Raw genomic sequence first — 24,619 nt, 5'->3', positions numbered from 1 at the left:
CTGAGCTTTCAATACATTTTGATAAGAAACAGGGCCTTTTCGTTCCAGGAGGGACTGGCTGGGGCCTGCAGTAGACAAAGCAGGAATTTAAACGCTGTTAACCGACAGACTGTGATACACTGGTAGGAATGATACTTGATAGCCCCCCTCCCTAAAGCCCTTGTTAATTTAAGCCACCCACAGTGAATGCATTCACTTTAAAAAAAAAAACCCAAACCCTATAGATTTCTTGTCACCAAATACCTTTGTTAATTGTAAAAACTGGCTGGCTATGACGATGCCCTTTAGGAAACATTCCATCTAGCCCTTCACAGAAAGAGCAGCTGCATAACAGACCCTTTGGATTGTTCTCATTTGCTTGCTTTTTGAAACACCACAAAACAGGCCAGCAAAACAAACCAACCAACCAAAAAGCACAGGAGAGAAGATAACTCAGGGCACAGTCCCGCAGACATTTAAGCCCTTAACTTACTCCCATGAATAATCCTACATTGCTGCTGTGAGTGTTTGCAGGCCTGGGCCCAAAGATATCACATTTTATTCACTTATGATATAGCATATATAACATTTGTTTAAATAGCCTTTATGATGTAAGAGAGTGACTTAAATCCTGATGGGTCTCTATTACACTGTGCACCTGAACAGGCACATGGTGGAGCTACTCTAGTAATCAGAGCAGCGAGCTGGGAGTCAGGGATTCTGAATTCTCTTTTCATTAACTGACTGACCTTGGGGCAGAGCCATCCTGTCCATAGGCAGTTCAGGCCAGCTGCCTCCAACTTCACGTTTTGGGGACTCTGCAGTGGCTTGCCCAACCAGGAGCGGCCCTAGACGAGCTGCCGGCAACTGGCGCCTTAGGTGAAACACGTGATCGGTGCGCGATTGGTGCTCCCGCCTCCAAAGTCCTCAACAGCTGTTTATCTTGGCACCCTAGGCGACTGCCTAGTTCGCCTGTATTGACGGGGGCTGCCACTAGTCCCAACCATCCTATGGACAGAATGGTCTCCCATACCGATGTTAGCTGCAAGGCCTAGGTTGGCCTGGGGGGTAACCTGAGGTGCCCATAATGGGGCCGCAGCAGAAGTCAGCCCCCCTGCACTCACCATGGTGACAGGATCCACAGGAAGCGAAGTGACACACACAGAGGGGCCAACAGCTTCTACAAACACCCAGGCAAGGTGTGTGTGGGGAAGAGGGGGCTGGCTCCACGCCCCTGGAAGGCCTGAGACTCAGGCAGACCACAGCACTAGCACTCCCACCCTCAGAGGAGCATGGAGTGCACGGAGCAGTGCTCAGGGAGCGATTCAAAGAGGCCTGGGGGTTCCTGGCTGCCAGTAATGCAACTGCATTGGCCAAGAGGCCTGGACTCCTTTGAACCCCCAGGTCCCAGGGCAACTGCTTCCTTTGCCTCCCCCATCAGTGGGCTTGCATACAGCAGACTGCTCCACGCTGCTGCCATCTCCCAGCCAGCGTGCTCTGTTTCACCACAGTGGCAGGAAGTGGCGCACCCTGGCCCACTTCCCTATGCTCCCCTAAGCCTACATCACTCTGCTGGAGCAGTGCATAGAAACTCTCTTCCCCCAGGCCACAGGGACGCACAAACCAGCAGCTATGAGGTGTGGCCAAGGATGGCAGTAAGGGCCCCTGGGGTGTTTTAAGTTGCCCGTGGGTGGCAGGCAGGTCTGGGAGCTGCACAGGGGGGAGCGTTTGGGGGCAGCAGGCTGGCAGCAGTGCCCAGAGACTCCCACTTCCTCCAGAGGCTACTTAGGCAGGTGAGTGGGAGTTTACAAGGGGGAGGGGTGCAGGCTCTGGGCATTCTGGGCACCACCAAAAAGAAGGAGGAGTCCTGTAGCACCTTAGGGTACATCTAGACTACGTTCTTTTTTTGAAAGGAGATATGCAAATTAGGTGCTAATTTGCATATCTTCTTCTGATCGCTTTTTCGAAAGCATTTTTTTTCTAAAGTGAAAGTAATCTGGACACGGTTTTTTGGGAAAAAAAACCTTTTTCAAAAAACCACATAAACCTCTTTTTTTTTTAAAGGAAGAGCAGTTTTTTCAAAAAAGGTTTTTTTTTCCAAAAAAAACCCCGTGTTCAGACTACTTTCACTTTCGAAAAAAATGCTTTCGAGAAAGCAATCAGAAGAAGATATGCAAATTAGCACCAAATTTGCATATCTCCTTTCAAAAAAAGAACCTAGTCTAGATGTACCCTTAGAGACTAACAGATTTATTCGGGCATAAGCTTTGATGGGTAAAAACCCACTACATCAGATGAACTGGAGTGGAATTCACTGAGGCATGGGTATATATCAGGACAACAAAAGAAAGAGGATACTTGTGTAAATGAGGCTAATAAAGCCAGGATAGAAGAGACTCATTCACAGCATTTGACATGAAAATGTGGCTATGAAGAAAGGGGAAATTGTCTTTGTAGTGTGTTAACCAGTGAAGATCCTTATTCAGTCCTAAATTGATTGTATTGAATCTGCAGATGAATTCCAATTCCTTTGGGGGTTTAAATTCTTTTACAGAAGGAGGTCTATTTTTAAATTCATTATTGAATGTCGAGGGAGATTAAAATGTTCCCCTATAGGCTTATGTATATTACCATTCCTGATGTCTAATTTGTGTCCATTTGTTCTTTGGCACAGAGACTGTTCAGTTTGGCCAATATACGTGGCAGAAGGGCATTGCTGGCACTTGATGGCATAGATCATATTAGTGGATGTGCAGATGGATGAGCCCCTGATGATGTGGTTCATGTAGTTAGGTCCTGTGAGGATGTCACTTGTATTGATATGTGGACAAATTTGACAATGGTATTTGTTTCAGGGGTAGGTTCCTGGGTGTTTCTGTGGTGTGTTGTGTGGCTGCTGGTGAGTATTTGCTTCAGGTTGGAGTGCGGGGAGCTGTCTGTAGATGAGGGACTGGCCTGTCTCCCAGAAGTCTCTCACTCCCTGTGAGAGTGAGAGATTGGTTTCCAGAATAAGTTGTAGATTGTCGATGATGCACTGGAGGGGTTTTAGCTGGGGGTTGTAGGTGATGACCAGTGGTGTTTTGTTATTTTCTTTTTTGGGCCTGTTCTGAAGTAGGTGGCTTCTGGGTACTTGTCTGGCTCTGTCAATCTGTTTCTTCACTTCCCCAGGTGGGTATTTTAGTTTTAAGGATGCTTGATAAAGATCCTGTAGTTGTTTGTTTCTATCTGTGGGATTGAAGCAGATTAGGGCCTGTAGACAACAGATGGTGTGATGTGTCCTGGATGGAAGCCAGAGGCATGTAGGTAAGAATAGCAATCAGTAGGTTTCTGGTATGGGGTGTTGTTTATGTGACCAGCATTTATTTGTAGTGTAGTGTCCAAGAAATGGATCTCTTGTGTGGGCTGATCCAGACTGAGGTTGATGGTGGGGTGGAAAATGTTGAAATCCCAGTGGAATTCTTCAAGACCCTCCTTCCCATGGGTCCATATGATGAAGATGTCATCAATGTAGCACAAGTAGAGGAGGGATGCTAAGAGACGAGAGCTGAGGAAACATTCTAAGTCAGCCATAAAAATGTTGGCTTATTGTGGGGCCATGCGGGTGCCCATAGCAGTGCTGCTGACTTGAAGGTATAAATTGTATCCAAATGGAAATGGTTATGGGTGAGGACAAAGTCACATAGCTCAGCCACCAGGTGTGCTGTGGCATCATCAAGGATACTGTTTCTGACAGCTTGTAGGCCATCCTCATGAGGAATATTGGTGTAAAGAGCTTCTACATCCACCGTGGCCAGGATCGTGTTTTCAGGAAGATTACCGATGCTCTGCAGTTTCCTCCAGAAGTCAGTGATGTCTTGAGGATAGCTATGCTGGTAGCATAGGATCTGAGTTCAGAGTCCATATAGTTGGATAGTCTGAAAGGGTACCAGTGCCTGAGTTGATGGGGTGTCCAAGATTTCTAGGTTTATAGATCTTGGGTAGCAGATAGTATACTTCTGGTTGGGCTCTAGGGCAGAGGTGGGCAATAATTTTTGCCCGGGAGCCACCCCAGAAGGGGCGGGGCCTAAACAGGAAGGGGCAGGGCTACCCCACCCTCAGACCATGATTGGTCTTTGCCCCCCATCCCACTAGGCGCCCATGCCCTGGAAGAGGCTTGGCACGCTCCCCTACCGTCAGGCCAATCACAGCCTGGGGACAGGGGAGTGCCCGAAGCCTCCTTTCCCCCTGTGAGGAGCACATGGAATTTTGAAGTGCTGCGGGCTACTCACAGGGCCGGGGCAGGGCAAAGGAAGCTTCATGCAGCTCCCCCGCCTCCAGGCCCTGATTGGCCTGGGGGCGGGGGAGCACGCGAAGCCTCCTCCGCTCTCCCCCCTCGTCCCTTCAAGCAGCGCGCAATGCGTCTAAGTGATGTGTGCTGCTCACCGGATGGGAGGAAGCTTTATGCACCCACCCCCCCCCCTTCCAATTAAGGCCTGGGGGTGGAGGAGCACCCAAAGTCTTCTCCACTGCACGCTGCTTGCAGGGTAGGGGCAGAGCAGAGAAGGCTTCAGGAGCTCCCCTACCTACAGGCCCTAATTCATTTGGGGGTGGGGGAACAGTAGGGCCTCCGTGGGCCAGATCCATCTGCTTGGTGGGCCAGATCCAGCCCATGGAGGCCCTTTTGCTCACCCCTGCTCTAGGGGGTGTGTCTGTGTAGATTTAGTCCTGTGCTATTGCAGGGTGTTTCTTGAGTGATGGTGTCAATTCATTTGGTATTCCTCAGTGGAATGAGAGAAAAGAGGCCTGTAGAATGAGGTTTTGAAGAGTTTCCTGGCAGCCTCCTGTTCATAATCTAACCTATTCATGATGACTACAGAACCCCTTTCATCCGCCTTGTCGATTATAATGTCAGAGTTGTTTCTGAGGCTGGGCATAGTGTTGCGTTCTGCATGGCTGAGGTTATGGAGAACATGCTGTTGTTTGTTCACAATATCAACCTCTGCATGTTTGTGGAAGCAGTCAGCGTAGAACTCCAGACTGTCTTTTTGACCATCAGGAGGAGTTCACATAAAATTGTTTTTTCATGCAGTGTTGGCAGGAGGGATCCTGTAGGTCAGTGCAATGTTGGTGTGTTGGAAATATCCCTTGAGTCAGAGGTGGAGAAAATAGGCTTCCAAGTCACTGCAGAACTGTATCATGTGTATGAGGGTCCTGAGGTAGAAAGAGAGTCCCCAAGATATGACAGCCACCTCTGCCAAGCTAAGTGTGCGGTTGGATAGATTAACAATGTTGTTGATGTGTTGAAGGTACCATAGTTGTAGCTCTCTGTGGCCTGTAGGAGTTGAGATAGTTCATTGTCCTTTTTCTTCTGTAGGAAAGTAAAGTGAGCATTGTAAATGGCTTGTTTTGTTTTTGTAATGTTCAACCATGTGGAAGTTTGTGTGAAATCTTGTTTTTTTTTATGAGAATCTCTAGATTTGAGAGATCATTATTGATCTTCTCCTGTTTGTTCCGTAGGATGCTGATTAGCTGTTTCTTTGGAAGTGTATGGCACAATCGCTCTCTATAGTTTGTGTAGTATGTTGACTAGAATGAGTTTTTCACTTTTAGTCCATTGGGTATAATGTTCATCACTTTGATTTGGAGAGGAGGATCATGTTGATTTGTATCTGTGCGAGTTTCTTCATGAAGTTGATGGATTTCCATTTCGTCTGGCTAAATGCAGTGCCTTGCATGGTGAAAAGTTTCAGAGGGGTAGCTGTGTCAGTCTGTATCTGCAAAAACATCGAGGAGTCTTGTGGTACCTTAAAGACTAAGGGTATGTCTACACTACCCTGCTAGTTCGAACTAGTGGGGTAATGTAGGCATACCGCACTTGCAAATGAAGCCCGGGATTTGAATTTCCCGGGCTTCCTTTGTATAAGCGGGGAGCCACCATTTTTAAATCCCCGCTGGTTCGAACCCCCGTGCAGCGCGGCTACACGGGGCATGAACTAGGTAGTTCGAACTAGGCTTCCTAGTTCGAACTACCGTTACTTCTCGTGAAATGAGGAGTAACGGTAGTTCAAACTAGGAAGCCTAGTTCGAACTACCTAGTTCGTGCCCCGTGTAGCCGCGCTGCACGGGGTTCGAACCAGCGGGGATTTAAAAATGGCGGCTCCCCGCTTATGCAAATGAAGCCTGGGAAATTCAAATCCCGGGCTTCATTTGCAAGTGCGGTATGCCTACATTACCCTCCTAGTTCGAACTAGGAGGGTAGTGTAGACATACCCTAACAGATTTATTAGGGCATAAACTTTTGTGGGTAAAAGCCACTTCATCAAATGGAAGTAAGGAAAGAATATTTTTTCTCTGCAACCTTTTCATATTAATTATGTGAAAATAAATGTGTTTTTAATCTACTTGTAAAACTGCTTGAGACAAGGATGTGGGAAAAGATTTTAGAATGTCTTCAACTCTTCACGTTGGTGTGACTCAGAGTGTGTAATCGCTCTGAAACAGTACCCTCAAGATAAGTAGTAAAGTCCCTGATCTTACTCCCTTTGAAAATAATGGCAAAACTCCCACTTATTTCATTGAGTCATAGATTCCAAAGCCTGAAGGGACCATTGTGAGCATCTAGTTTGACCTCCTGCATAACACAGGCTATAAAACTCTCCCACATAATTCCTAAATCAGAGGTCCTGAAACTGGGGAGGAGGAGGGCACAAAGGAATATTCAGAAGGACACAGCAGTCCAGATCAGACCTCTGATGGGCCAGAGAAGGAGAGCCACCCAGTCAATGCCCCACTCCCGGCTCTGCTCCTGTCCTAGCTCCCAGCTTCGCACATTACCTCTATATTGGTGCCCTTGACAAAATTCATTCCCCACACAGGTGGGAAAAATTAGAGGGAACACTGCTCCTCAGACAATTCCTTTAAAAATGCAAATTGTCTGAACCTGCTGATTTAAAAATGTCTAATTTTGCTAGCTGCTGTTTACCATCCTCCTGACATACTACTAGTCTGGAAAGTGTGCTGTCACCACATACTAGATTGTCTGTTTTCCCCCCCAAATACAGATATATTTATTGAACATGTCTGCCTTTTCTGCATTATTATTGATAGCTCTCCTTCAGTACTGCCAGCAAGGGCCCTCATACACCTTTGCAAGGTATTGTACAGTTGAGTTAGCTTAAACATCTGCCATCTGGAATAAATATATTAATTGATAAAAACAGTTCCAACATAGGGCAATGTGTTTTGGTTCTTTGATTCTCTAGCATAAGCCAGCCATTACTTAAAAAAAACATGACGCCCAGATTCCAGAGCTGTAAAGTGGATACAGTGTTGGCATTGGTCTGACCTTTGGTGATTAATAGTCCTGCTTCAGAAAGTTTACAAATGTGGAGTTGTGTTCAGAGTTCTACGCAGCAAGCCTTGCATAAAACAGGTCTCTTCGAGACATGCTTAACAGGAGTCAGTGGGAGTCAAAGGGCGCACAGCCTCCTCAGAGTGGTTCTTATCTTGCAGGATCAGGCCCCAAAAGAACCCAGCCCCAGGAATTTGAAAGAACATCTGCAGCCATATAATGTCTTGAAATCCTTAGGCCTAATTCATCATTGCCCTGCACTTTGTACCATTTCCCAAGAGACTGTAAAAAGAGGTCTATGCAGAGTTTGTACCATTTCTATATGGTGGCATTTCCCACACACTTTGCACTGCCCCAGGTGCAAGGCAATGGGGAATCAGGCTCTAGAGCTGTTTCCTAGATGCTGTCAGTTGATTGAAGTACTATTTCTCTTTCCTTCTTAGCTCAAAATTGCATAATGAGAACCTTGAGTTGTATTAGAAAAGCAACTCTTCTGAAAAGTAACATGAAGTGAACCCTTGGCTCTGTTGAAGTTCATGGAAATCTTGTCATTGACTTTAGTGAACACAGGATTTCATCCCATTTCTCTAACCTCAAAAGTTTGTATGCAGCCCTTTCCTCCCTCCAGGCATTGCAGAGCTGCAAGCAATTATCCTATCCCCAGTATTTAGTAACCATCTTGCCTTTTAAGCAGATTCTTGCTGTCCTAGCTAGATAAAACTGCTACCAAAGGACCACCTGGCACAAGCCTATTTTGCTGGGAATCTTTGCAAACACTAGAGGTTTTTTGTTTGTCTTAAATAGTTCATGGGTGGTTGTCATTCTAAATGCAGTTCTTAAGCAACTAGGGCATATAGACAGCTTTCCACCACCTTAGAATATGATTGACCTCTTTGTTTCTCTTGTCTGACTTCTAAAGTTGAAGTCTTATGATCCATTACATCTGATTAGCTTTAAAGAATGGATATAAATTCAGTGGGACAAATTTTTATAGAACTTCGCTCAGTCATGAAGCAGAATGTTACTTTCCTGCAAGCATAAGACAGGGAATCAGGTGAGGGGAGTCCTATCTTCAAACAAGTAAGTGTTCATTGAGCCTGGAAGAAAGTTAGGCCAGCAGAGGATTCAGCAGTGCTGTAGCTGACAGCACAGCTTTTGATTTGCATGTAGCTGCACACCAATGGGATTTTGAAAGACTGCTTTTTGCATTGTTCAGTTCTACTGCTCTCTCCACCTTTCAGGGTGGTACCCTTCATCCCTCCTTTTGTCACTACTGTACTTGGAGGAGGTGCACTGTTTGCTGGACTCTAGCTTTACCAGTTGGGTACAAATGGCTGAAGCTAGGTAAATATCACAATGCCCGTGGAATTCATTGCCAGAGGATGTTTTGAAGACCAGGACTTTTAACAGGATTCAAAAAAAAACTAGATACATTCATGGAGGAGAGGTCCATCAGTGGCTATTAGTCAGGATGGGCAGGGATGGTGTCCGTAGCCTCTGTTTGTCAGAAGCTGGGAGTGGGTGTCGGGGGAGGGATCACTTGGGCTGTGTCTAGACTGGCCAGTTTTTCCGGAAAATCAGCCGCTTTTCCGGAAAAACTTGCCAGCTGTCTACACTGGACGCTTGAATTTCCGCAAAAGCACTGACTTCCTACTGTAAGAAATCAGTGCTTTTTGCGGAAATACTATGCTGCTCCTTTTCGGGCAAAAGTCCCTTTTGCGCAAAAGGGCCAGTGTAGACAGCTCAGATTTGTTTTCCGCAAAAAAGCCCTGATCGCGGAAATGGCAATCGGAGCTTTTTTGCAGAAAAGCGCGTCTAAATTGGCACAGACGCTTTTCCGCAAAAAGTGCTTTTGCGGAAAAGCGTCCGTGCCAATCTAGACGCTCTTTTCCAAAAATGCTTTTAATGGAAAACTTTTCCGTTAAAAGCATTTCTGGAAAATCATGCCAGTCTAGACGTAACCTTGGTGATTGCCTGTTCTGTTGGTTTCCTCTGGGGCACCTGGTATTGCCCACTGTCGGAAGGCAAGATGTTTGGCTGAATAGACCTTTGGTCTGACCCAGTATGGCTATTCTTACAATATGTTTTTACCACATATTGGTTGAGTGTTACAAATTTGGGGCAGAGCCAGCTTGACTGAGCGTATACCCAGCAGACATGTATCTTATCTGCCAAATCATGAAAGGGACACTATTTTTGGACCCGACAGTGTATGATGGAAGACAGACAGGAAGAAAGGTGTCAAAAAGCTCTGCCTTCTACAAGTCTGAGAGGCACCAATCTTTACGATCTCTATTGGTGGTTAGGTCATAGAAAATGCATTTCCGATATAAATTAGTCTCACGCCATAGGCTAATGTTGAAATTTCACTATCTCTTTTCAATTTTGGGCCAAAATCTATGACTAAATATAACCCTTTTTGTCATGAGTAATCAGAGACTTCAGTGGTGCTCTTCACCAGAATAGTCCTTACACTCTGTAGTAAAGGCTCCCATATAAGAACTCTTGACAGTCAATAAAAAGGGATCATTCTTCAAAATGAAGTTGCTCACTTAAGAATGCTGAATGGCACATTTATTGTTTAAACACATGGATTGGGATTTAGCTAAGAACCCTTTCCTGTAAATTATCAGCTGGTGGGAAATCTTGCAGAGAAATATCTTCTCAGAAGCTCCCAGCTGCACTGAGGTAGAGAAATCAAATATAAGGCAGGTCTACACAACCACGTAGGTCAGTGTAGCTTATGTTACTCAGCGAGGTGAAAAAGAACTGCCCAGCTTGACACAGGTTACATCCACCTGAGCACTGTTAACACCAGCACTGCATCACCAAGTGTTACTCTCCCGTCAACATAGTTTCCGCTTCTCATGGAGGTGGAACAATTATTCCAAGAGGAAGGTCCATTGATGGGAGGAGGGCAGGGGCGGACTGGCAATCAAAATAGGCCCAGGAAATGGGTGAACAGCCGACTTTTTCGCACATACTATCTTTGTTCGTTTACGCCGTACTCGCACTGTTATTTATTGTCAGTTACGGAAAACCACACACCACAATGACAGACGATAACAGAACTCATCCAACAACTGCATACTCTCTACTCGGCGGTCAAGACTTGAGCGACTCCATCACCGATTCCACCGGTGCACAAAGCAGGCCTGCTCATTGCACATCACACATCCGTTCCGTTGGTTTCAACCGTAATGCAATGTCATTCACTTTGGCGCCAAAGAAACAAAGGCCTAGCCAGTGCAGCGGCCCACACCCGACCACACACATACACACACAGCCTCAGCCGCCTCAGATTTATTCTGCAACATTTTGAATTTTGGTATTATAGATTTTTTGGTATTAGAACAGTGGTCTCCAACCTTTTTACATCCAAGATCACTTTTTAAATGTCAGAACAAGCCAAGATCTACCACCCCATCCTTTCCCCAAGACCCCACCCCTGCCTTGAAGCCCCGCCCTCTTTATTCTCCTCGGGTATGTCTACATTACCCCGCTAGTTCGAACTAGCGGGCGTAGTGTAGACATACCCCTCCTCTCCATCACTTGCTATCCCCAGCCCTTATACACTTTACACTGCTGCTTTTCTTTCAATTCTTTTGTAGGAAAAGGTTTTTCCAACATTTGGCCTGTCTAGACAGGACCAAATGTCAGAAAAAACCCTTCTTTCGGAAGCCCCCTTATTCCTCGTGGAACGAGGAATACAAGGGCTTGCCGAAAGTGTATGTGTGCTCTTCCACTAAAAAAAGTGGAAAAACAAATGCATCCATGGACACGGAAGAGTTCTTCTGGGATATCTCTGGAATCCTGGAAAAACTCGTGCAGTCTAGTTGTACCCTCACTGGCTTGAGACAGGATATGTGGACTCTGGGGTGGGAATGAGGGAATTGGGGGTGAGAGGTGCAAGCTCTGGGAGGAAATTTGGATGCAGGAGCAGGTGGAGAAGAGGACCCTGGCTCAGGGAGGGGGCTCCAGGCTGGGGAGTGTGGGGGTCAGATGGAGGGTTGTGGTACTAAGTAAGCCACAAGCTTGTAGCTGTGAGAGTGCAGGAATTTGGGCTGGAGTATGTCAGGGGCTCAGGGCAGGGGGTTCCAGTGAATGATAGGCTCAGATCTAGGGTCTTGGGGGGTGGGGTGTAGGACTGTTATGATGCTGCGGCCATATGGGGGTTTGTTGGCCAGGCTTCATTTTTAAATAAAATACTGTGTCAAACACAAAAAGTTTCTGCATTGTCTTTATTTATGAGAAGGACAGGGAACCTGTTTTGAATCAGGGGTCACTGACTCAGAAAAGTCAGTTGGGGCCACTGAAGTGAGAAGCAAAAAAACCTCCTCCAAGACCCCCCCAAGCCTCACTAATGTGGCCCCAACTGTACTGGTAGGAGCAGGGGACATGGTACTAGGGAAGAGTGCTAGTGGGTTCTGGGGCAGCAGACAGGGTGCCAGTGGGGGCAGGGGACAGGGTGCTGGGGTGGGGACAGGGTGCCAGTGGGAGACAGGGTGCCAGAGGGAGACAGAGGAAGCGGGGAGCAGTAGACAGGGTGCTGGGGGGGCAGAGGGCAGGGTTCTTCAGCAGGGGACAGGGTGCCAGGGAGTCCTCTGCACCCACCTCTTCCTGGGACTTCTCCCTGCCCCCGCAGAGGAGGGAAGCCCTGGCACAGGCCTCCTCCAAGGATGACTCCCCCCTATGCCCTGCAGAGGAGGGAAAGCCCCGGCATGCAACTCCGCCCCCCCCCCCCCCGCCCTCCACCGAGGAGGGAAAGCCCGTGCCTCTTTTGGGGACTCCGCCACGCCACGCCAGTTCCCTGCACACCACAGACCTGGGGGAGGGGAGCAGCCTCTGTACTTCTGGAACCCCTGGAAGTGGCGTGCAGCTGCTGGACTTCCGTCTACCCCGCAGGAAGCTGACACTACCTCCATTGTCGCTGGAGGTAGGTAGTGGGGCTTCTTGGAGGTGTGGGAAAATTGGAGGGGGAGGCCTCTGAACACCTTGCGATCGACTAGTCGATCATGATCGTCAAGTTGATGATCATGGTATTAGAAGCTTTACGGTGGCTATTACGGTCCATTCGGAGGATGGCTCACCGGGAAATTCCCGATATCCCACTGGATCAGTCCGCCCCTGGGGCAGGATCAACTACTCTGGGGCACAGCAATACAAAAAGGCCTAGAGCACCTGGTTGCTGCTGCCACCGTTCCTACTGCAGCGACTAGCGTCTCGCATCCTTTAAATCACCACCTCCACACTGCAGGACATGCTCCGAGAGGGTCTGAGGGCATGCTTGGCGGGGGAGGGGTACATGGCATGATCCTGCTGGCACTGAGGGCTGGTCCCCAAACCTCCTACACACACATCTTGCCCGGGGGCCTGAGAATTCTGTCAGCCCCCCCCACTGCCAACAGGAGAGTGCTTTCACATCAGCATACCACATCTTCATTGGTGCAGCTACCCTGTTGTGGTAGTGTAGACCTACCCTTAGGCCCTATATAGGTAATGCTGTCTAATTTTCCACATGCAGTGTAAGCTGAATGGAACTCTTTGAATCACAGACTTTCATATCTTCGGTAAAAGGAAACGGAAGGCTTCAGGACATGATGAATGTAGTGTGAGTTGTATTGTAAATTGCAAATAAGTGCTCGATTGCCCTGTACTGGGTCAAATAATAGGAAGGATTAGAAGCTGTACTGAAAAAGCTCACACCGCATTTGCATGATTTTTCCCAACATTTTAATTTCATGCCACAGAAGCAGTATTCTGCTAATTTTGTCTAGAAAAAAAAATCCAAGGGGTCATTAATGAGAATATAACAACAAAAACAAAATTATTTTTCTTTTTGAGCAGCATTTTGTTTCAATTTAAACAATGACAAATAAAAAGGAAATTGCATGGCAAACAGCAGCTGTGCTAGTCATTTCAGGCCTATCTGGGTATGTCTAAACAGCAATTACACACCTGCTGACTAGAGCTCAGGCTGTGGGGCTATGAAATTGCCGTGAAGATGTTGGAGATCAGCAGGAGAGCAGACCAAGTTACCAGACCCCTGGGCAAAGTGGAGGTGCCGGCTCTATGCTCCTGGAAGGAGTGGAGCCAAGAGTGGAAGGGCTGGGGCTGTGGCAGCCAGCCTTCAACACCGCCCAGAATACACCACCAAGCATTCTGCTGGCAATTTAAGGAGCCCAACGGCTATTGGCCACTACCACAGGAGTGGCCGGGGGGCTTGCCCCTTTTGAAGTAATGGGCCCCAGGGCAACTGCCCCCATTGTTCCCCGTTCCCGGTCAGCATGCCTTGGGATCAGACAGGATGCCAGGCTTTAGAGCCTGCCCCTCCATAGACTACAGGTTCCAGCACCAGCCAGAATGTCTACACAGGTACAATTTTCCAACCCCACAGCCTGAGTCAGCTGAGCCACAGATGTTTAATTGCTATGTAGAAATGCACAAAGAATCCCAGGAACTTGTGGCAGAGAAGCCAACATTCACAGGAAGATGGGCCTCAGAAGTTCCCATTTGCCTTTCAGCCTCTCAGATACAGATAGACGTGTAGTGTTATGCTACAGAGAGAATTTAGCACTAAAGACGAAGTAGCAAATGACAGCATGCTATGGTAATGAGAGCAACTTCCAGTTACAAAGCTGGTGATTTGGAGAAAAAAAAAATTGATGTGGCTCAGGTTAGATCGCTCTGAAGGGATAATTTGCCAAATCTGGGTGTTAGTAAGCAGATCCTTTACTAATGACCTTGTTTGTCCTCGGTTCTCTCCAAAGCAAGGGTTTGTAATTATACGCACAATCAAAGCCTCTGTATCATATGGCAAGTAGAATTGCTGTTAGACTACGGCCCCTTTTAAAAAATGTTTAAAAAACATGTTCCAGAAATGTTTATTTTAAATTTAGAGTTATTATTGTTATTTCTGCTTGGTGATTTAAGAAGGATTTTCTTTCCTCTGTGCTGAGGTTGAAAATTCCTGGAAAGCCATGACAATATTCAGCATTCATGATTATGCAGAAAGACATAGTTCATGAAAATTGCATAGGCTTTTAATACCGAATTATGAATGAGCTCTAATGTTGACATTAGATTGCTTTTCATTTCCATGTGGCAACATGTTTCCTTGAGGTGCCTTTTCAATAACAGTGATTATTAAAGATAGGCTATTTTTATATGAAAACATTTGTTTGGAGTGAACAAAACTTTCTGAAAATCTCTATGGCTGACATTTCAGTTGTTTTGAATTATCTTCCCACCTCCATGTTTCACCATATAAGTTTCCATGTGCATCTTCAAAGAAACCTAGGGATTTTCCTGAAAAGTTCTTGCACTATAAAGTAAGTTCAAATGTGAAAATAATTTGTGAGTTAGGAGTTAGGTAAATTTGTAGCCCAAGTTATCTCATTACTCAGAAAGTATAAATACTCTTAGCTAATGCCTAACTTTTTTTAAAGGTGGTGATTTTCTCAGCTGATTCCAAGGGTTCTGTAAGTATTATCTTGTGAACAATGCCACATTTACTTTTTTCCTGGCTTCAGACAGCTGACAGTTTGGTCCACTAACCCTGATAAGAACAAGTTGTTTGAATCCTGAATTGAGGGGAATAGAGTTCAGATTTATCTTTGCATAATGCTAAACACGTTGTGATTATACATTACACAGTATACTTAGGACAAGTATAATACAGGACAATGTAGCACTTTAAAGACTAACAAGATGGTTTATTAGATGATGAGCTTTCGTGGGCCAGACCCACTTCCACAGATCAAATAGTGGAAGAAAATAGTCACAACCATATATACCAAAGGATACAATTAAAAAAATGAACACATATGAAAAGGACAAATCACATTGCAGAACAGGAGGTGGATAGGGGGGGGGGAGGGGAGGGAAGAAAGGAAGGTAAGCGTCTGTGAATTGATGATATTAGAGGTGGGGAGAGTGGGCATTTGGTGGACAAGTATGTGCATTTGGTAAGCAAATGTCTGAAACTTACCTTTGAGCTTTGTCTGAAACAGCAGCATGTGTGTGTGCATGTGCACACAACAGGGGAGAAGGAAGGATATATTTAGGGGAGAATCCCAGAGATGGACAGTTTAGAGCTACCGTTCTATGCTTTACCCCAATTTCTAAGTCCCTGTTCTCAAACAAACAGTCAGGTTTTAGATTTCTTTTCCAGAAATGGATATGTAAAGTTTTTGTTGATTAATTTAGAAATGTATCCAGAATGCTAGACATCAAGTGGCTGAGCAGCAGTTTTGTAGAATATATGCACTTTGAGTTGCTGAAGTTGCCTTTTGTTCATGTTGGCTGTGAACCATTTGGACAACTTGGAATACAGAACTTTGTTGAAGGTGGGCACCTAGTCTCACACTGGTGCAAATCAGAAATAATGCCACACAGAGATTAAGTGGGTTATTTAAAAGGGTTGTAAATTACAGCTGGATGAGTCCCTTAACTGCCTAATAAGCAAATTTGATAGTTCCCAATCTATCTAATTTGGTCACAGGGCAAAAGTTATATTTATTTGACACACTATTGTTATACATGTATATTTTTTAATGTAAATCAGTTGCTCACTAGCAGTATGTATCACTTACCTCTGCTGAATAATAACAAAGAACTGCTCACGCCACAAGTCACATACCAAGTGTTTAACTGAGAAAGGATTGAGAAACCTAAAACTGTTTTGCATAACTGCCCTGGACAAAAACATTTATCTGCTGATTCTTCTCTTTCTTTCATATGACAAGAGAGGTGATGAGCAACGTTCATATATCCAGACACAGTTTAGTGGGGCATAATATGCTAATTAAATAGCAATAGAGAACAAATGCGTTTATTGTCATTGTTTCTGGCAATTTTGGCTTCTGGACTGAAAACAATGCCAAGTCACACACACATGTATTCTGCATAATATACTCAAACTGGGGCAGGTGGAGGGGTGGGAGTGGAATTAGCTAAAGATGTAAGGTGGTAATTCTGCCTCAAAAAGGGTCAAAGGTATCGGTACCAGCGACTGTACTTCCCTTTCTAGCAGTGTTCCAGTATGACAATTCCTCTATTCCTACCACTCAGCCAGTTTTGTAAACTAGAACCAATGTCATGTGACTCATATGCCTAACTTCATTCTGGCCACCTGGCTCAAAACATGAAATAAAAATGAAAACCTTTGCATGAAAGTGGCCCCGTCACCCAAAGGAGAGACCATCTTTGTCTTTGCTATGAAACAGCAACATTTAACAATTTGCTTGTTCAGTTACCCAGCAAAATTCACAACCGAGAAAGAAAGCTGTGTTGAAAAAAATCTTGGCATTCTATTTTACCCATGTCTAGCTTATACTGAAACCTATGTTTTAGTTTTTAGTTTTATGTGTAGGGAAAAAAGATGGCCCTTCTGTGGCCAATATGCTTTCAGATGCAGGCAACATATCCCATCACTGGGTACAGCTTAGCCCTTTGGAATAATCTCTTTCCACTAGAAACGTCAGCTGAAGTCAATACATAATATTTACCCAACTCACTTGAGGATAATTCCTGCAGGATCTCTGCATGTACTGAAGTATTTGATGTTCATGGAGGCAGAATACCAAATATTATTCCCCTTGGATGGACGTCATTCAGCTGTTGGACTTGCTCCCTTCATGTCCCAGCGTCACTAGGGATGAATGAAGCCGCCCTTTGGCCAGGTCAGTGTTCGTTTTAGAATGTTAGATTTGGTGTAGCAATTCAGGCACCTCCCACCACCTCTGCCCTCATTTTTCAATGCAAACAGGCACCGGCGTCTTATGACCTAAACAGCCACAAGAATCTGCCCTTGAAAAATACAAACAATATTATTTTAAATGAAAGTGCTGTCTGCTTTGACCTGCCTCTTCTGGGGAATGACTGCCCTTCCCCTACAGGATGCTAGTAGCACGTACCCACTTCAGTGAAAGGTACTTGTATCCTGGGGCTTGAAAGCAGAGAATAGGTGCCTCCTCACCACCCACTAATTTTAGCTCTCTCAGGGTCAAAGGAAATTGTTCTCCCACTGGGCTCAATGGCCAAACTAACACTGATTTCAAATTGCAACAAGATTAGTCTCTCAGTCGGCAGATTCTCAGCTAACCTTTGCCTCTCATTCTGTTGGGTGACTATTTATTACATATGCACACACCTGTTCTTGCACATCCATTCAAGTAACAATTTATCGGACAACAGCTTTGAACTGGTAAAACCCTAAAAGGACACAAAGGCCAAGAAAAACTAGCTACTGATGAACAGAGGTCACTGAATTCATTTTGCAACTTGTGACCTCTCAGGTCTCTGCTAGCCCACAAAACTATATTCAGTGACTTGAAGATATCTGACTAAAAAATCCCTAGATTAGGATTGAAGTCCTGTGCAACACTGGAATCAGCAAACTGTGTGTGAACCTGTTGTAACCGTAAAAGCCTATATTGACAAAGGGGCAGGGATGTGCAAATGGGGTAATAGTTGACATTTGACATTTGTAATATGAAGAAGTGGGTTGTGCCCACAAAAGCTCATGATACTATCTATATATATCTTTGGTTAGTCTCTAAGGGTATGTCTACACTACCACCCTAGTTCGAACTGGGGTGGTTAATGTAGTCAATCGAAGTTGCAAATGAAGCCCGGGATTTAAATATCCCAGGCTTCATTTGCATCTTGCTGGGCACCACTATTTTTAAATCCCCGGTAGTTCGGACTCGGTGCCCGCGGCTACACGCGGCACGGAGTAGGTAGTTCGAATTAGGCTAATTCGAACTACCGTTACACCTCGTTCCAGCCTAATTCGAACTACCTAGTCCGTGCCGCGTGTAGCCGTGGGCATGGAGTCCGAACTACCAGGGATTTAAAAATAGCGGCGCCCGGCAAGATGCAAATGAAGCCCAGGATATTTAAATCCCGGGCTTCATTTGCAACTTCGATTGACTACATTAACCACCCTGGTTCGAACTAGGGTGGTAGTGTAGACATACCCTAAGGTGCTACAGGACCACTGTTATTTTTTAATTTTTTTTAGTTACAGACTAATACAACTACCTCTCAGAGACTTGAAAATCTCAGTCAATGGGCCTAGCTTTCCATTCCATTGTACCAGGTTTACCAGAGCTTAACTCCTGACATAAAACTGATGGAATGGAGTGGAAAAACCGGGACTTGTGTTTTTGTAAATTATTTCGGAGACTTATATTGTTTTATGGTTTGAGTGATTTTGGAGCTTATAATAACTGCCAAGTTGGAAACCCTTCTAATGTAAGTCCTTTCTTTAGCCACAAACCAGGTACAGGATGAATAGTATGAACGACAATTTCCCCACTCGCAATATCCACCCCTGCACACAAAAAAAACCACTCCTATAGCAAAGGTAGTAGGCCCATCGTTTTGCCCAGTCAGTTCTTGGACTATCTGCCTATGAGCAGGGCTACTAGAGTGGTAGGTTTGTAACGTGGTGCCAAGACCAACTCACTCCACAAAAGCTATGAAATCATTGTGGATTTTGGCTATTACAGACACAGGCCAAAATTGAAGTGGTGTTCTAGAGGTGAAAGTGTCGCTATCCTAATACATACTTTCTCAATTAGCCAGCCCCCGCAGGGGCATACTTTCATTGAAAGCAAAACTTGTTTCAGATAATTACAGATATTTTCCACACTGCCCAGGAGTTACACCTGACAATGTTCTCCAGATGTTCATGTATGTAAAAAATGTACAGTAATGAAGTTGTTAACTGGATGAGACTGCCCAGACTACAAGAAGAGGACTTTCAGAATAGCCTGGAAAATCATTCTGCAAATTTACTAGCCCCAGGACAAAATCTACTTTTCCACTTATATAATGATAACAAAAAGACATCTCTCCCCTGTTTGTCATAACAGCTACTTGCTCCAATCAAGTGAGCCTATAAAATATGACATTGCTATTTTAGGAACAGTTGAGACAGACAGGATATAATATTTTGCGCCCTCGTATTTTTGACACCTGGACAGACAATATATTTATAATTTTGTGCTTGGGATGTAACATGAGTCACAGTTCTCAGTAGGGTTGCCAATTCTGGTTGGATATATACCTGGAGGTTTCAACATATGACAATCTCTAATTAAAGATTAATTTTTATTTCCTTGTGGTGCAAAGGCAATCCTGGAGGGTTGGCAACCCTCGTTTTCAGACTAAGTGAAAGGAGAAAAGTTCACATTGGACGTGCATTGACTTCAATGCTACCAATCCAAAAAGAAAAGGAAAAGGAAAAGGAAAAAGGAAAACTTTCAGTATTTGAAAATGGAAGCAGAGGAAAACAGATCTGTTGCATTAGACAATCAATTCTTTTTGGCTGAAGAAAAGGTTAGATTGCAGGTGTCATTCTCAGTGAATCATTAAAAAACACCAAATCAGAAAGCCCCGTCTGAGATATCTGCACACTGATTTTTTCCCAACTGTGGTACAGCAACAGAGGGTCACAGAGACCTCTTCCCAACAGGATGGGGAGTGAAGGGGTTGGGATGGGACAGTGCCACAGCACTTACCAGAGTCGAAGCAGCCTCAGGACACGCTGCCTAGGATGTTGCTTGTTCCCCGGTGCAGAGCAACAGGACAAATATCCTACCCCCATCCCTTCCCACCTAGATAATGTGGGAAGGGACAGGATGTGGAGAGTGAGTGGGCCCTAAGCTAAAGATGGTGCAGGGAGGAGTCACATGGGGGTGAGGCTGGTGCTCCCTTTGTTTCTCTCCCCACTAATTGCCTATGCAAATATATTATTTCTGCTTAATATGACAGGTTGAGTCCTGAGCCTGAAAACACATAACATAGGGAGGTAAGCATGCACGTGAGAGGGGCCCTGTTGCTAAGGGAGCTAAATACTTGTTACTGGACTACTTGCCAGTATGAGCACTCCAGAAAAGCTCAAGTCTGTACTGTCTGTAAGTTTTCTTTCATCATGTCACTGATAGTGAAATATTTTGGGTAAAAATATTGCTTTGCTTTCATTTATTTGAAAAATAATACCAGAGTCAATTATCAGATTCTTGATCTGAAAAGATTTTCTAAGCATTCCTTTAGCTCCATTTTATTTTAACCAGGAAACAAGGTCAAAATGTAACATGCAGCATTCCCACTCAGCTACACAAAATGCTCAATCAGCTATTGTGCCGCTCCATTGAGAGTTCTGTAGAAGACCGCCTTGTAATAGTCAATAAACTTTACAAAAAAAATCCATTCAATTTTATCACTGTCCTAAAAAGCATTTCAACCTTTTTTTAAGTGTGTTGGGAAGGTGGTACATTCATTCATGGTGTCACACAATGAGCAGGATCATATTGCTGTTATTTTTTAACAAATTTATATTAGCCTTATTTTCATTCTTATGTTTATTGCTTTAAAATGGGATGAAAGAGGGCACTATTTCATTGCCTTTATTAGCTAGAGGATAATAGAACTATTTTAACTTTTATTACAGGCAATTTATTACAAATTGGAAAAATAAAATAAAAGTAAAGAACGTTTATGTCACAGTAGGAAAGGGCAGCTGGGCCCTGATTTTGAGGCTGCTCTGCATGCCAAAGTCCTGTTAAAGCCAATGGGAGTGCCAAGGCTGGAAAGCTCTATAGAATTAGATCCAGTGAATTAAGAAAAAGGCACTTTCAGACAGTAAGTAAACAACCACTAAGCAGTGTGAAGGGAAGCACTCATCTCTGGTGAGTGCCTCCTGTTGTCTGGGAGTGGTGCTGCAATTTTCTTTTTTCCTGGCATCTCCTGTGGGGTGTTGACCTCATCAGGCTGGTCTTCAATAGTTCAACCCTCCAGCTAGATCACACAGGCCACAATGAGTCAACCCCTTGTGGGGTAACATAGGTTTGGCCATCTCCAAGGTCTTCAGCCCCATCTCTTGGCCTATTTAAATTCTAGCCCCTTTTTCAGGCTTTCAGTAGAGTTTTATCCCCTTCGCAAGGCTTAGTTCACTTCCCCATTTGCTGATGGGTGGACCTTGTCCTACTCTTGTCCAGATCCCAACTCAGGAACCCTATAAGGAGCAGTCATCTGCTCCTTTTCTTTAATAGTTGCTGCTGCTGCATTCGCTAGGGTGCTTCCCACTTGATCCCATCACTTTCATCCACTACCTTAGGGTTGCAATTCCTGGGTTTTCTCAGTCTGTTCCAAGCTTAAGCAGGGTCTCCCCCCCAGCCTCTCTGACTGGAGAGTTTCATCATCTTCCAGCTTTTCCTCACCCTTCTGGTCCCAGCCAGGAATTGCCTTACTCAACCCCAGCGGCTCTTTTTATGTGAGCCTGCCGTGCTCTAATTGGCTGTTTCCTTGCAGCCTTTCTAGGCAGGTATGGAGGATTCACCTTCACTGCTCTTTCCTTGGGGTGGAATGTGGAATGATTGCAAGGCCTCCAACAGTGGGCCTCCATCACAAGCAATTATAGAATCACCATCCACGTTAATGTTTGGAGAGCAAGCACATGGGCATAATTTAGGAGGGCAAGCCGCAGGCAGGTGTGACATTTGCCCCTGTATAAAACTCAGACTAGGCCTATGGTACACCAGCCAATATAATAGACATCCTAAAGAGTCATCAATCGGTGGCAAAATAGATAAAGGTTTTGCTGGTCCTATGAGATAGCAAATTAGACTTTTATCTGTAGTTTGAGATGGGCGTTGTATTCTCACCACGTTAGGAAAGGGAATGAAGGAGTCTTGGTGGACTTTGTCATATAGCTTCTGTGAGTCATCTGATCAGTGGCTGAATTTCAGGGGCAGATAAAGTGATTCTAATAATAGATAATATAATACTATATTGTTGTTATTAAGTCATGGTAGTAGGGCCTTACATTTACATACTGCCCTTATCCTGATGGATCACAAAGCTTTTATAAAAACATTTAACAGATTTTGCATATCCAGCTGCAAGTACAGATAAATGGTCAGTTCATTAACTCACATCAGCTTCTCCTCTCTTTCTTTTGAAATGATGGTGCTGCTATGTAAATATAGACATTGATGCTATATCTGCTAGTTTCTTGAATGCATACTTGCCCATTTGAAGTGATTTCACACACACTTTATGTATCTGATCCTACAGCTTTAATATTATATATAAACTAGAAGATTTACCTAGTTGCTCGGGTCCTTAATTTAAATAATTTTGGTGTTTCTTCATTTAAATCATTGTTCTGGGGTGGGGCAGGAGAGGAGGGGTTCAGTATGCAGGCTGCCGTGGAGAGAGAGGACTACCCCAGCAATCTCTCACAGCAGCAGCTTGGGGCCAGGTGAGAAATACCTCCGTGGTTGTTGCAACTGCAATGTTAGGATAGACAGACACACAGACAAACTCTCTGAAATATATCATAGCTAGCTGTCCCTTTCTCCACTCCTGCCCTCTGCTGGTCCAAGGGGGTCATAGCTGTCCCTGTCCCCATCTCTGACCCTTGGCTGTTCCCCTATGGTCATTCTACAGTATAACTGTCCCTCCTTGCAGAACTCACCCTTTCTATTTTATGAGAAACCATCGAATTCCAGGCACATCCCATTGTCCTGGTACAACCAAACCTTACGTTGCTTTAAGTTGCATAGCAAATTTAAACTATTTAGGAGGAGTTCTTGAACAAATGGACTCACAGATAGATAGACGGATGCACACACAGACAGACAGATGCACAAACCATAACATATATAGTAGCTATAAAATAAAAATCAGATTCTCAAAGAGCTTTGGGAGTTATAAAAGTCATATAAATGCAAGGTCTATTACTTTCACCACTACAAAAATGGAGCTAATGCCACACTGAAACCTGGCAGCTATTAAATGGTTCACAGGAATACCATTTTTGAACAGGGAGTAAAGAATACAACCTCTAACTGAAGCTAGAGATAAAAGTCTAAGGCTATGTCTACTCTACTTTTTTTGCGGAAGAGGCAATGCAAATCAAGTGCTCGTTAGCATTTTCTCACACTTCAATTGCATAATCTCTTCCGATCTGTTTTGTGGAAGAGGTTTTTGTGCCAAAAAAGCAATGTGGAAGTGTCCATTTTGCGCAAACCCCCCTTTTTATGCAAGATCCATATGCCTCTATTTTACAGGCATAAGGATCTTGCTCAAAAAGGGGTTTTTGTGCAAAATGGACACATCCACACTGCTTTTTTTGTGTGTGCAAAAACCTCTTCCGCAAAACAGATCGGAACACATGTACAAATGAAGCACTAATGAGTGCTTCATTTGCATTACCTCTTCTGCAAAAAGTTAATAGTGTAGACAAACCCTATCTCACTAACCCAGAACACCACCCAGCCCTTTGTCACGTAGAATCAAGTAATGGCCTATCTAAAGAGCCTTAGGAGTTTTCTGGGTGGAAGGCACTACAGTGAACCCTCGTTTATCGCGGTAGATAGGTTCCAAACCCGACCGAGATAGCTGAAAATCCGCGAAGTAGGGACACCATATTTACGTATTTATTTAACATGTATACAGTGAGACCTCGCTACTTCGCTGTTCGACCATCGCGGATTCACGTATATACATACGTAATGAAAAAAGTCCGCGAAGTCGTGAATCCGCGATGGTCGAACCGCGAAGTAGCGAGGGCTCACTGTACTGCAACAGGAGGTTAATGGTCAATTGCAATCTCTTGCAAACTGAAGTGGGAAAAGAAGTGCATCCATTAGCATTGTCTCTGGAGATCTGGATTCAACTATAGTACAAAAAAGAAAAGAGACAATCTCATTCCAGTCCTTTATGAATAAATTTTGTTATTACAAAACTATGACACACTTGGGCACTGTTTGATAGCGACTGCATGAGAGGCCAACGACCAGAACAACAGGAGTATTGCAGGTTCTGACTGATGTTTATTGTCTGAGTTACATGGGGCGCTTGCACCGAGCCTGCCCATGTTATCAATTATGTAGAACCAACCTCATCTATAACCAGATTGCAAACAATGCAACCTTGGGATTAGGGGTGCAAAGGAGCAGTGATCCTTCCATGGGCCCAGCATGTGGGGCTCATCCATCTAGGTCAAGTTGTAACAGGCTAATGGCTCCCAAGGAGACAAAACTGTAGGAGGGCACCCTGGCCATTTCCCTCTTTCCCCCACTATGCCATCAGCAGGGAGAGGTATGGTGGTAAGAGCCTCTACACCAGCTCTAAGCCACCAGAGGATCTTCCTTGTACTGAATCAGGATACATTGGTATTAGGGTCTGTCAGGGCTGTTCCCCACTCTGGCACTCTGAGTGCAGAAGGTGGGGGCCTGCAGGAGACCTTAAAAATACCTTGCCTCTATAGGCTTCTGCTTAAAAGCTCCAAAA

At 44.7% G+C, this 24,619-nt stretch overlaps 1 long non-coding RNA gene across 2 annotated transcripts in view; it reads right to left on the bottom strand.

Moving 5' to 3' along the window:
* Positions 1-17,578, bottom strand: part of LOC142829753 (uncharacterized) — a 125,184-nt gene extending 107,606 nt beyond the window's left edge. The window contains exon 1 of one of the 2 annotated variants that reach the window (XR_012904501.2): positions 16,828-17,578. This is a non-coding gene — a long non-coding RNA (uncharacterized LOC142829753). The remainder of the gene's footprint in view (positions 1-16,827) is intronic. The other variant, XR_012904512.2, reaches the window with a different exon arrangement.
* Between the last annotated feature and the right edge of the window lie 7,041 nt (positions 17,579-24,619).

This window comes from Pelodiscus sinensis, chromosome 1, assembly GCF_052426305.1.
Source record: "Pelodiscus sinensis isolate ZL-2025 chromosome 1, ASM5242630v1, whole genome shotgun sequence".
Classification (NCBI taxonomy): Eukaryota; Metazoa; Chordata; order Testudines; family Trionychidae; genus Pelodiscus; species Pelodiscus sinensis.
Note: the sequence above shows the minus strand (reverse complement) of the source record. Positions and strands in the feature narration are given on the sequence as shown.